General features: G+C 43.5%; 1 protein-coding gene across 2 annotated transcripts in view; it reads left to right on the top strand.

The window, feature by feature from the left end:
- The window catches only part of LOC146866307 (uncharacterized), a 292,597-nt gene that overhangs the window by 75,680 nt on the left and 202,047 nt on the right, over window positions 1–14,870 (top strand). The window lies entirely within an intron of this gene.

The raw sequence follows: 14,870 nt of genomic DNA, 5'->3' as shown, positions 1-14,870 counted from the left end.
GTCGCGGTAATCATTCTGAGACCAGAAGTGTAAATTGTCATTGTAGGACTGGACACAGTAGAAGGAGTCACTCACTATAAGAGTAGTGACTCGGGGATCAGCAAACTCCAGTGCAAGCACCAGAGCCCGGAGCTCCGCCAATTGCGCGGTACAATCACCCAATGACTGCGTATGCACTGCATCAGATTGGAATTCACCATTTACGAATGTACCTACGACAATTGCGCAAGCCGCTGAATAAGCGTGCTTCGATCCAATTGCGGGTTGCGCAGACCCGTCAGTGTATATGACACAATGGTATTCTTCGAGCGGGCGCAAAGACAGAGGTGCCGGATGAACGAATTCATACTGCAAGTACTCTTGAGTCTGTAATGAGGCATCAAAGATGTAAGTGACGTCTGGCGACGTCAGTGTTGTGGCCCATTGTATCCACCGTGGATGCAAAGCTTTAGAATTTGGTACACTTGCTTTAGTCACTGCCTCTAAAGCAGGATATGGAGTTACAACCAGAATCTGTTGCCCATGCGACAGTGCGCGTTCCTTGAGGATCGCCATCTGCACAGCAGTCAGAACTTTTTCGATCGTGGAAAAACGTAATTCAGCAGAGGTGTACAAGTGGGATTTGTACGCAATGGGGACTGTGTCGCCCTCATTAAACGTCAAATACGTGAACCCCACGGCGCCTGGTACTATTCTTATTACCAGGTTAGTGCGGTTATCACGTGTCAGCAAGTATTGTGAAGCAAGAAGGTCAGCCTGTAAAGACTGTAAAATTGCAGAGTGTTCTAGCTGCCAGCTAGATTTCGAAAACGAAGGCTGTACCAAGGCGTAAAGCGGCTTGATACGCTGGGCATAATCAGGAATGTACGTACGGCCGAAATTCAGAAAACCCAGCAGAGATTGTAATTTCTTCAGTGTCGTAGGAGCACTTAAGCGTGCACACTTTTCCAGAAAGTGGGGGGCTAACCCCTTACCTTCATTGTTGAGCTCGTAGCCCAAAAACAACACCGTATATTCTGCGATGTGTGACTTCGCAAAATTGAATTTGTAGCCATAGTCAGCAAAACTCACGATAATATTGTCAACCCGAGACAGATGTGGCATCAGCTCATCATCCGTAAGATAGATATCGTCAACATAGGAGTATGCTTCGGGGTCTATTCTTTCTAAGAGAGAAACCACGCGAGCAGAAAAGACGCCAGGGCTATTTTTGTAACCCATGGCTAATCTTGTAAACTGTTTTTGTTTTCCGCCTGAAGTAAACGCTGTCCACTGGCTACTCAGTGTGGACAGGTTGTGGCTAAAAAAGCCATTGGAAATGTCAAGTGTCGTTTTAAATCTTTTACGCACGAGACTGTCGACCAAAGCCGAGCTATGTGTATTTTGTACCGCGCAGGTCCGGCAATGGGAGTTTAGGTGCCGGTAATCCAAAACTAAACGGTACGAGCCGTCAGGCTTCATTACAGTGAATAAAGGGTTATTCATAGGGGACACACATGTTTCAATAACACCCTGATATTCCAATTGTTCAAGGATTGCCGCGACGTGGGGTCTCGCTTCACGACGCATAGGATATTGATGTTGAGGCTGGGGCATAGACCGCAATGGAATCTCATGGCAGGGGGACAATCTGTCCCATCCCACCTGAGTACGATACACCGCCGGCGCAAGCGCAAGCGCCCACTCCTCAGCATACACTTCAGCTTGGTCCTTAGGCACTGGAGGATTACTTCCTCCCCTCTAGGAGCCTCTAAAATGAAAGCTGGGGGCCAATCTGCCTCCGCTAGGAGGATATCATAGGTGGTGGTCAGATTATCCCAAAAAATCCCTTTTATTGTACGTTGTATGTCACCCTCTATTAATAAGACTATCTCATAAAGTCTGTCAGGGGGAGCCACTCTGGTGTCAGCTGTTTCAACAGTAACCGATATATCAGTTGCTGTCACCGCCAGAAATGGACGCAGAGCTTGACGGACTATGGTAATTTCCGCTGCGCTGTCCAGGAGCGTCAGCGCCCATGTCCGGTTCCGAAGCTGTGTCCGCACTATCTGAGGCATACCTTGCCGTCAGAGCCGCCACTTTCTTCTTCTGAAACGGGGGTCTTTGTCGTGCAAATTCGTCCTGCTTGCCTTTACCCTCAGTCTGTCGCGGCTGGTCACGCTGTTGTGGAGCACCCCGACCTTTGCCACCGCCTCCGCCACCGGACTGTGTAGCCGATGTTTCCTGTGAAGAACGAGGAGAGCGCTGTTCAGAAACCTGAAATCTATCAGGAGACTTTATAGCAGCACGATCGCGCAGATCATAAGTGCGTTCACTACTAGACTGTACGGGAGAGGCAGGCCGAGAGCCCTGTTTCTGTTGCTGCTTTCCCTGTTGTTTAACCTGCCATTTTTGTTTAGGAAAAAAGGGCCGTTCGTCCTTACCAGACGTTTCTGCCTTACCCTGCTGTTTTAGATCGGGATTCTTTATTACAGGCTTAACTCCTAAAGAGCTACGACCCAAATCCCGATATGCCTCTGCGATTATTTTCGCAAATTCCTGCGGTTTGTCCTCCTCAGCAACTCGTTCAAGTTCATTACGAACCTGGAAATGCAAAGCATCACCCTTCAGGTTACCAATTATCATGGTAGCCACCAGGTCAAATTGCCCGAGGAGCCGCATCCCTAACTCTATCGCAGACTCCGCACCATGGTTCTCTTGAACTCTTTTGATAACGGAGGGCAGCTGCAACATAGACGGAGTGCCAAAGCACTGCGCGTACGTTGCTGCAAAGACCTTGCCCCAATTTACACAATCATCTATGTGGGGGACCAAGTCTTTAGGCAAACTAATGGTGAGGATCCTGTGTTTCTCCACAGGAGTAGTATTCGGGTAAACCGCTTCTATTTGGTCAAATTTTTCAGCAAGCCAAAAGGGGAAATCATCCCTATTTTGGGGGCGCTTGCCCATAACAGAATTAACCATAACAGGACTAATGACCACCGCGTGATGATCAGTAGGCTGTCCCGCAACAGCAGGTGCCCCCGCCTGCATATTGCGCGACACATACTGCACTAACGCCCTATATACCGTAATGAGGGCAGTGTGTAGTACACGCAACTCAGCCACCGTCACCGTGAGGTAACGGGGATGAGGCGTAAATCCGGCTAGTACCGGCCAAGTGGCCCCTGCAATTGATAAAGGGCCCATTCTCGGCGGTATAACCACATGGGGAAGGGCGCCATTAAACCAAATATGGTGCTGCCAAGCAGATATTGGTATTTCCTGTGTCCTATACGGCGTATAGTTCGCCGGCACTGCAGCGGCAGTGTAAGAATGAAAGGTGTCATCATCCCCCACCGCCGGAATCGTCACCCAAGAGTAGAACAACTCATAGGGATGAGCCGCATCGGCTCCCACTACAAAGATGACGTTCATACCAGTGTCCGGTACCCCATACTGCGTCAAATGACGTTTCACAGCCGCACGGCTGTGCGCCGCAATCTCCACCGACATTAGGACAACACACACTTGAAACTACCAGTAGCACAAGGGTTCAATAACCTTTTTAATTATCAAGCTTGAAAGAACCTATATCAATAGACCTAGGTAGGTTTTAAATCCGTCAGACTTGTTATCCGGAAACAAGAATGAGGGTGTTGTGGACAAACGCGAGCACTACTAAGGCATTACAACTCATAGACCAAACGTTAGGTGCGCCATGTTGCAGGGATTCTGCTTATACACAGAACTATGCGTAGAACCCCAGGACCTCAGTGAGTTGTGGTGTACCAGAAACTCACCTCAGAACCCAGAACCCAGTATCCGGCTAGCATAAGTGTCCCATTCGTTATCCGAGATTTAGCTCGGCGGTCCCAATGAAAAGACAACCCAGAACAAGCGACTCAGTACATACTCAGGAATGGTGGGAATCGGAAATACCTGTTCGTATATTATTCTCACATCAGTCCACAACAAGAATCAACAGAGACACGGTGAAAATAAAAAGAGTTTATTTTTATAGACCACGTGTCCTAATATGCAGTACTTTGGCTAATACAAGCAGACAAATGATTAAAATCAAAACCATCAACATAGTTACAATTCCATAGAATATAAAAGGGGTGATCATGTTATAATGACAGTGGATACTACCACTTTCCCTTTACTAAGAAGCTAATATTATTATTAGACTAACAGAAGGTCTCTTAGGCTTGAATAGGGGACCCCATACCTCAAAGATCAGCTTAGTGAAATCACATCACAGGAGCATCAGGAGTCTTCTCGCAGGAAGGCTCGTCTTCGGTCTGAATAATAAACATGATGTCCGTGATATTAAAAGCACCAACTTTCAGGTATGTGCAGCTGCTCGTGTGTTATGACTAAATAGTGGGTCGATCAACCTAGAGTGGAAAACATGCATTGTCTAACAACTCAGACTGTTTGTCACATCGTGTGCAGACCAAGGTCGCTTCGCAGAGCTCGGGATGGTAACAACAGATTGCTCTCGTGTGAGGCAAAACTCGAGTCAGCAGTTCGTTTAAGCAATAACATGTGAACGCAGTGTCGTGTGCAAAAGCAGCAAGATGGCTTTCTAACTTCTAACGTGGTTATGCTAACTTAACAATGTATGTACGTATTAAGGGAGTCCTTACTACACTACAACCAAAATGAATTTGATCTTGTGTGATGTAACCAATGCTCATGTAAAGCATTCCAATACCTGACAAGTCTGCACTATATAAAACTGCAAATACACACAAAATAAGTGTTTTGCACACTTCTGTCATTGGGCTACATGTGGGCTACATCTGGGTGATATTTGGGCTACATTTGGGCTCTTTTGTCTCTGGTGGCCATCTTGGGAGATTTATTTGTTAAGGGGTTTCCTAATTTCCTCATTTACTGCAGTCTCCTCAGTGGGAATACTTTCAGTTTTTTATTTTGATTCCGTCAAGAAGGTATTCAGATATTTCACACATTTGCCATAATTCTGAATGTTAGCACTCTAGTTGCTCATTAGATCACTGTAGTAAAGCTACTGCTCACCAGGGAAGTCTGCTGCTGGTATTGAAAGTGCATGTTTCAGTCTGCATGTCAGAATTTTTTAATGAAATAGAAGAGGATTTAAGAAGTCACTCAAAATGTGCCCTAATTTTTCTTTCTGCAGCACTAATCATACTTTCTATGGCAAAATGAACCTCCTCATTTTGTTCCTTTTTAAATTAAATGTTTTAAGAATTACCACTTTATTCCAACCAAGATGGCTTCAGGTGTGCCATACGTTTGTCACAAGTAGGACTGTTAGCGCTCTAGTTGTTCTTTAGAACACTCTGGGAAGCTGCAGTAGAACACAAAGGAATCATCTGACAGTCTCTGCCCTTGTTGGATGTACATGTTTTACTGAGAATGTCAGACTTTATTCTCACATGACTGAGAAAGATAATGTGAATTTACAGAAAATATGCTCTCAGTTAGCTTATAGATCACCTTCCAAACCTCTGTGGGAAAAGCATGAGAAAATAGTTTTCTCTCAAACATGATTCATGATATCACAGCAGAAGGCTTTTTCACATGGTAAAATCACCTTAGAACACACCACAATTCCTAAAATTAGTATGGTACCATCAACAAATGATTTATAACGTAACTAAAGTCTTAAAACCTTCTATTAACTGCAATGCTTTTTAATGAGGTGCTATCATGTATATTGGTCCCAAGATGGCTGCCAACACTTCTTGGATGAAGTGCTGACAGCCAATCAGATGTCACAATGAGATGTGTGGTTAGGCTCCGCCCAGATATATATTTGATTTTCTCAGGAACTACTGAACGGATTTACACCATTTAAGCAAAAGGCACATGCCTGACCTGAGGACTACCTCTTTACCAAATTTCAAGTAATTCTGTTACGTCGTACGGCCTGTACCTTCGACTAAAGGTCCTATGGGAAAATGCATGGGGAAAACGCGTTTTGGGACCCCCCTTTTTTCTCAGCCCCCGCTTGACGAATCACCCCGAGACTTTCAGGGTAGGAGCTGAGCGGAGCGCCCCATTAGTTTTGAAAATTTCACGAAGATAAGTCAACCGGCGCCAAAGTTATTCAAAATAGAATATTCAGATTTCCTATGGGAACTCGGTCCAAATATAACTATCTACTGGCGACCGCCAGTAGATAATATATATATATATATATATATATATATATATTCCACACGAAGAATCACGCTTCCTTCCAGCATGAAAATCAAGCCCATCCAGTCGAGAGGTAAGTCAAGTAGAATTTATTTAACAGGCAGCTCGAGTAAAAGCATAACGCGTTTCAACTTAACGGTGTCTTAATCATATGCAGCTGTGGGGAACAAGTGACTTCGAGTTTAAATACACTCCGTTGGTAAACAGTAAAGAGGGATTCTAGTATGCACACAACTCAAAGCGCTGGTCACAACTTATTTTTCGTTTTTTGGTTTTAACTTTGGGACTGCACAGTTCCTATCTACACAATATTCTTATTGGGATCATTGTCAAGTACATTATTTTGAAACAGTGTGCGAATGTGCATGGTTACAGTCCCAGTGTTGCTTGTTTTTTAACTACAGTGACCAGCATGCAACATTCCTGATTCACAAAAATACAGCATTGCATCCTTCTTATTTAAAGTTAATTACCAATAAGAATAAGGGTTTGTGGTGGGTTTCCCCTGCACTTCGAGAGCAAGGAAAATAAATAAACACGGGCAGCCAGGAAAAGAGTGGAACTTTTATCTTTCACCATGAGGAACAATGCCTTTGAGCTAAATGGAGGAAAAATAATTATGGCTGACCCCCTGCACAATATGGAATTGATTCCTTTGAAGCACTAAGGTGGGCAAGTTATGACCTTTGAATTAAATTAACTTTAAATAGGAAGGATGCGATGCTGTATTTTTGTGAATCAGGAATGTTGCATGCTGGTCACTGTAGTTAAAAAACAAGCAACACTGAGACTGTAACCATGCAAATTCGCACACTGTTTCAAAATAATGTACTTGACAATGATACCAATAAGAATATTGTGTAGAAAGGAACTGTGCAGTCCCAAAGTGAAAACCAAAAAACGAAAAATAAGTTGTGACCAGCGCTTTGAGTTGTGTGCATACTAGAATCCCTCTTCACTGTTTACCAACAGAGTGTATTTAAACTCGAAGTCACTTGTTCCCCACAGCTGCATATGATTAAGACACCGTTGTGTTGAAACGCGTTATGCTTTTACTCTTGAGCTGTCTGGTAAATAAATTCTACTTGACTTACCTCTCGACTGGATGGGCTTGATTTTCATGCTGGAAGGAAGCGTGATTCTTCGTGTGGAATATTTGGGCGGTGATGTCGCCAGCAAGCCCCGACCGGCTAGGAAGGGCATCCAATTCGTCAAGGTTCATGTGGATATAGATATATATATATATATATATATATATATATATATATATATATATATATATATATATATATATATATATATATATATGTGTGGGTGTGTGAGGTAATGTGTGATGTCATCAGCAGTGCATCATGGTGAGAAAAGTTATGAATAGTTCAATAAATTATAACTGGTGGATATTGGTAGATTTGGGGTTGTTTAACACTAGCTCACTCCAACACTTAAATATTACAACATGTATCTGTTTTTTCAGAAAGAAAGAAAGATAGATAGATAGATAGATAGATAGATAGATAGATAGATAGATAGATAGATAGATAGATAGATAGATAGATAGATAGATAGATAGATAGATAGATAGATAGATAGATAGATAGATAGATAGATAGATAGATAGATAGATAGATAGATAGATAGATAGATAGATAGATAGATAATTACCCAGTGACAGTTGCCACTGGGTAGTTATAGTTAGTCCATCTTTTCCATCGGAAATGCTTTTTTTGTTTTGCTAGTAACTTTGGCAGCATTCAATAAATCTTCACAAAACTCTTTTGTCGAGTTGGTGCATAGAAAGTTTTGGGGTTCCCAAAACATAAAATCCCTATACATTTTCCATATACTATTTTGGGAAGCACTACCGCAAAAACTCCTGAACCGAATTACACCAAATTGGCATGAAGCAAGATCTTGGTTAAGAAAGCATGATTGATGTGATTTGGTGTAAATCTGTTCAGTAGTTTTCAAAAATATTAAGATGCAAAAATATTTGTAATCTAGACAGTTGGGTACGGGAGACTCTCACGAGAGTCTCTCGAACCAAATAAAAAAAATATAGCCTTCTGATTGGTCCAGGGGGAGTGTTTACCCTTAGTCAATCTTGCTAGCGTGGGAGTGAGGCTCCCGTGAAAGCAACGCTCTGATTGGCTGGCCACATTATCTTAGAAAATGTTCAGGCAGTCATTACCGGACTCCAGGGATTTAGTCGCATGTCCTGAATGTAGTTAAAAAAGGATATAAGGGAGCAGGACAGGGGCCCCCTGCCCCCTAGATCCTGCAGGCGAAGTAGTGCGGGGAGGGGGGGGGGCAGAGGAAACCTCATGCGGCCAAGATACATTTTTTTCAAAAGTTGGGATATTACTGGAGTACCTTGAGAGTCACACAGTATTGCAGCTATTAAAAAAAATGCTGTTGGCATTTTAATTATTATTAAAATAAATCCCCAGGGTGGGTTAGGGCCTGTGGTCTTCCTATTTATTTTTTGGGGGGGTGTGAGTGCTGTCCCCCACCCTGAGCCACATTTAGGGCCAGGTAATCTCATCCCCTGGGGCCAAATGAAAATGTAGGGGAGGGTGCCATGCACCCCCCCTCATGGGCTAAATATGAGCCCCAGGGAGCCCATCCCCCAAGGTCAAAACAATTACAAAAAGGGGATGGGCCACACACCCCACTCCCTATGGTGGTATCTGCGACCCCAGAGAACCCCAACTGCTGGGGCAAGATACAACACAGTGTCCTAGGGATTTCATCTCCGGGACACTGTGGGCAGGGAGTTCGTTGTGTCCATAAGTGGCTCAAGGAGGGCAGGAGCCACTCATTTATTATTCACTGCCACTTTGAAGAGGCACCCCTTAGTACCCTGCAAGGGCTTTGTTCTCTTATTTTCTTTAGCTTAGTGATGCCTTTAGACTAAGGAGGGGCATCACCCAGCCATTTTTTAAATGTTGTTGGGGGTTGCAGGAAGTCCATCAGCCCGACAGCATCGTAACAAAACAATAAGGCTCCTGGATCATTAGATTCATGACTCCAGGAGAACTTACCATATTTTTTAAAAACACTATGAGCTGAAGCTCTTAAGCTGGAGTGCAAGTCCCTCTTGTGGTTCTTTTTATTATTGCATGTTCTAGGTCGAAAAATGTTAAAAGAAAGACTCATAGACCTGTTTGTTTTATTTGTATTTTTATTTGTTAAATCAATATGTCTGACAATTATTTTTACTTTTTTCACAAACAAAATGTAATAATCAAAGCTGTGTAAAAAGAAAGAGATACAGGCATATTTTCTTATATTAAAACTTCAATAAACATTTTCACAATGATCAATATTAGTAAACATCTCATTGTGTTCATTCACTCCGGAAATCTTTAGGCTTGATAGTGGAAAGCAATGCTGGGCAGATGGCCTTGAACATTGTGTATCCCAGTTTAAATATAAATTCTGGCCTTAAATCTGAGCTAATGTAGTACTTTCAGTGTTAAGGTTATGCAATAAAGTGCTCTGGTGCCTGACACCAATGTAGCGGTCAATGAAGGCTAGCAGGAGCAGCAGAGAATGCAGATTTGGGGAATCCCAGGAGGGAGACATTTCACAAATCAATGCACACTATTGCTATAGGTTGGACCACTAGGAAAAACTCTGTTGGTGGCAGGAATGGTTTTCAATTTGTTTAGTGCCAGTAATTTAGCTCTGGCTGATTTTACATTCTGATCTTTTGGGACTTTGATAAGGAGTGATCGATCCAAGAGTCACAGACCTTTCCTTCATTTGATAAAAGGGGTTGAATCTGTCACTTTTAGGATCAATTGAATTTGTAATCTCGGTCTCCCTGAAGAATAATACAATAATTTTTCTCTGGTGTTGAGTCTGAGAGACTTTGAATTCAACTTTCCTTAATTTTTCATCTGGTCACCTCAACTAGATTTCCAGCCAGATGTTTAATTAACCTGGAAATCATATGGGGTAAGCAATGCCAGTCAAACCATTCTCAAAGTCTGAGGCCATACAGAGCTAAGCGGATCTTACTGGCTCATTAAGCAACACTTTCAATCAGATGACAGAGACTTCACAGGTTGCAAAAGAAAGCAGATTGCACCAATCATGCAGGCTCATGCTTCAAACAGCAGTAGTAGTAACATCCTTTTACAGCTTTTTAAATTTAGATGAGGAATTATTTGACATGAGTAATGAAATAACAGCCATATACTCGCAAGTGCCGTCTGGCATCAGCAGTAAATCTTTCACGCTTACTATGAATTATCCCACACCTGTCAGAACCAAAGATATTTTGTACGTGCAACATTTTTCCTTAATAAAAATGTTGTCATCTTCATGAAGAAAAAGAAATTCCTGAAATATCCGCTTTTTATTTTTAGCAAATACATGGTTAGTTTTTGTAAGAAAACAATCCTTTTTGCAGATGCCCCCTCCTACACATTTTGCCCTCATTTGGTCTACTAGAGGCTCGTTTTCAACTCTGACAATGCACTGAAGCCTGCGAAGTAGGTCCCAGTTCCAGAGCTCCCTCCATAAAACTGATATGTGTGAATTGGTAACCCCATTTGGCAAAATACTTTAACCCCCTTATACGTTCCTAGTATATGGTACCTGCAGTACCCAAGGCCTGGGTGTTACATGGGTCACCAGGGCCTGAAGCACTGGTTGTGCCACCATGAGTGACCCAAGTAAACAACTAACAGTAAGCCTGCCATTGCAGACTGCAGGAGCAGTGCAAACTGCTTGAACTTGACTTTGCCCTCATATGTGTTGCAAAGTCAATGCACTATATTTAAAATATGCCAGTTATCTCTAAGGAAGGCCTCCTAAGCCCAGGAGGCAGGGTGCATTATATGAAAGGAGTGGACATGTAAGTGCAAGCATACATGTCGCTACAGTGGCCTTTACCATTTAAGGACACTATAAGGGATAGACTGCACATAGGATAACATTGGCTGGCACCCGGGCAAACATGAGGTTTTCAGCTCCATTATGGTACCACATAAATATGTTGTGTTTGGTATCAAGCAACGTGCCTCATCAACCCAGACATGTGGCATGCACTTAGGTGGCTACTATGGACGTTGCCCACCTGGTTGCCCAGCCTTTCCTGTGCTCTGGCTGCCAGCCCGGACTTGCTGCCACTGAGACAGGAAACCTATCCCCTGTCAGGAGTCAGAAACAATGGCCTTGGTGGTAAGGAGGTCACACCTCCTTCCTTGAAAGCCCGGGCAGTGAAGTGGAACATCAAGGCGGTGAGCTTCAAAGGCTACACCGCCTTTGACATGCAACCAGGCTGTCTCCCAAAGGAGGAAACAGCCCTCCACCCTGCCCCTAGGCACATTTGCACCCGGGCAGGCGGGAAATTAGATATTCAGCAGGTGTAAATCCCCAGAAGGCTAGCAACACCTCTAGGGTGGCTATCTGGTCTGTACAGCTAAAGAAGACGTCTACCATTTTTAAAAGTGGTAGACAAGTGGGGTCTGGGCAGAAAGGGTGATCTACACCTTGGATGTGGTCACCTCAGTAATGGATTAGCCACTGGGGCTAGTAGCCCATTTGGAACTAGCCTCCACCCTGCTTACGCCCCTAAATCTAGTATTTAAGGGCTACCCCTGACACCAGAACCTCATTTTGATCTGACTTGCAACAAGGACAAATGAAGAGCCCTGTATCTGCGACAACAGAAGCTGCATAAACCCGAGGTGTGATACTCTGCAGCTCTGACAACCTTCCTGGAACTGCACGAATGCGGCTCATCCTGAACCAAAACTTGGTACCCCCAGACAGACCGACCCCATCGAGAGCCAAAGGCATCATTTGACTTTGCTGGACTTGTGGCACTGGTGCCCTGCAACCATAGGTAAAAACAATTTACTAGAACTGAAGGATTGCTGACCATTGGGCCCTCACATGAATTGCCCAGAAGTAGATAGTCTAGTGTATTGTAGGAAATGTCGTCCTGACCTTCACAACGTTTCAGGTGGCAATTGTGTTCCCCACATCCTACGGATGTCAAATCAACTTTCTACTGTACTTACCAATGTCAAGGCTTGTTGGTCACCAGTCAGGCAACCACCCCCTTTACTCAACGCTGCACCTTGAGGGAACTCTGCAAAACCTTAATTCGATATCAGCAGTGGCTTTGTTGTTGAGTTTTTGCACCGTGTTCTCCACCAGCTGTAAGTCTGTCAGTGGTAGAACCAGCTCTCCTGCAGCTCTCGCTTCGGAACCCAGGACAGTCAGGACAACTCTCCACCGAGGCTTCTCGAGCCATGTAGAATTGAACTGACTGAAACAAATCTCTCAGCACATTCAATAGTGTTTTAGCACATATAAGTCATCCGTCTCCTTTTGGTTCTCCAGTTCTTTCTTCAATTGGGTTTTTGATTCCTCTGCCAGCCAACAAATGTTTGGTCTGTAGGGTATGTCACCCTATGACTTCCTCAGAGCTGTAATTAGCAGTTGCACTCTGAGGTCCAAATAGTATATCCTCAGATTAAATATATATATTTTTAATATATATTTATAGCTGCCATAATACAAGTCCTAGTATGTCTCCACCCATCAAATCCTGTCACCTGTGTACAGGTCTTGGCAATGCACCCGTCCTTGCGCAGGACAGGTGCATTGCCGAGACTTGGACTACGGTGTCATACTGCGGAGACTACGGAGCCTTCTGCCTGGACACGGGTGACAGGATTTGATGGGTGAAGACATACTCAGACTTATTGTTTTACGGCAGCTATGTAAAAATATATTTTTTTTATTTAATCTGAGCTTATACTATATTGACCGCAGAGTGCAACTGCAAATTGCAGCCCTGAGGAAGTTGTAGGGTGACATACCCACAGACAAACAACGTGTTGAGTGGCAGAGGAATCAAAAACCGAATTAAAGAAAGAACTGGAGAACGAAAAGGGTGACAGATGACTTATATGTGCTAAAACACTATTGCGTGTGCTGAGAGATTGATTTCAAGTTTCTTAGCTATGTGTTAGGGAATTATGCAGGGATGACGCCCCTTCTATTTTTAGCACTGCAATAGTATCATTATTGTTTATACTTTTGTACACTGTGTCCTGAGCGCTAGATTCCTTATTCTCTCTCTAGCTCAGAATTGACTTAACTGTTGGAGCTTGGTCTCGGGACAGGCAGCATCTTTACCCTCCTGGGGTTCCATGCAACTCGACCTACAAGTGACCAATTGTCACTAGCACGTTTTCCCATTGAATACAATGCAAAGGTGCTGCAGTAGTGAGTTGCTGTGATTTATATTTTCTTCTGAAATCCATAACTCCGGTTATATGTATTGAATCTTGTTTGTGTGATGTGTAGATTAAGATAAATATATGTTCTTTTTAAAAAGAAATTGGAGTTGGATTTCTTTTGAGTCAAGTCATTTTCTTATCGCCCATGTTGGTGCTCTGAAAAGCTTAACACGTGTTCTTGTACTAAAACCTGACAGCTCACTGCAACTCTACCAGGACTGAGCTAAGGATTTATTATTGTGAATCCAAGGACCACTTTTGGGATATTGTGGGAGTGTTGCTTGGTGAAGTCTAACCAGCATCACCACATAATACTCCACGATCCTACAGTTTTCAAAAACTTGTCATTCGTGTAATGTGCACTGAGACCACCTACAGATAGATTGTGACTTCCATGTGTCATATCTTGTGTCAGGGATTCAAATGTTACATGGCATGACCTCCACCATTGTTCTAGGGATAACTACTATTATGTCAAGATGGAGCAAAAAATTACAAAGAATGGCATCATTTTGCCAAGGCCATCATTTTGACAGGATAGGCACCAGCATGCTAATGATGTTCACATTATGCCAAGAACTTACTCTCTATGTCAGAGCCGGCAAGATTCCATGGATGCATCCCTTCATGTTTTAGATGCCCATAATATGCCTAGTATGGCCACCTAATGACAGGGTCCACATTGCAGACAGAGTGGCAATCGTGCCGTGCATGACCGCAATATGACGTGGCAAGAATTACTATCATTCTATAAGGGCCAGCATTATTCCAGGAGTGTGCAATACAGCAAGGATGTCAATAATAAGCCGTACGTGGTGACCAGATTTCCAGAGCTGCAAGGGTTCAGGTAGCTTCTTGGGAGAAATGCTTCTAGGCTGAGGGGGATGCCACTGACATGATCTCTTATTCCCCATCTCTATCTTTCTCTCTCTCTGTCTCTCTCTCGCTCTCTCTCTCTCTCTATCTGTCTCTCTCTCTCTCTCTGTCTCTCTCTTTCTCTGTCTTTCTGTCTCTCTCTCTCACACTCACACACGCCCACACACACACACACACACAAGCATACACACAAACACACACATCCACACAGTGTGATGAACAACATAGAATATTTGATATAGGCAGTCACTATGAGTTAGTACTCAATGTGATCATGGGACAATGACACTGGCTGGCTTGCCTTTGGGGCCTGCATGTGCAGGACTCTGTTATAGTTAGATACCAAGTGTACCACCTATCAAGAAAACAGAAGATGCACATTTGTAATGGGACTCGTAGCCCATTGCATATACACTGTTTACAACTGGTGGTGGTTTCCACAAATGCCAACAATGCATAGAAATATTTTCCGGGAGGAACAGTCTCTTCTCACTGGTGCAAAGTGAAAAGAAAGAATTCTGAATATCATTTGCAGAACCATATGGGAAGAAGAGG

The sequence above is a fragment of the Triturus cristatus genome, chromosome 2_1, assembly GCF_964204655.1.
Source record: "Triturus cristatus chromosome 2_1, aTriCri1.1, whole genome shotgun sequence".
Taxonomy (NCBI): domain Eukaryota; kingdom Metazoa; phylum Chordata; class Amphibia; order Caudata; family Salamandridae; genus Triturus; species Triturus cristatus.
Note: the sequence above shows the minus strand (reverse complement) of the source record. Positions and strands in the feature narration are given on the sequence as shown.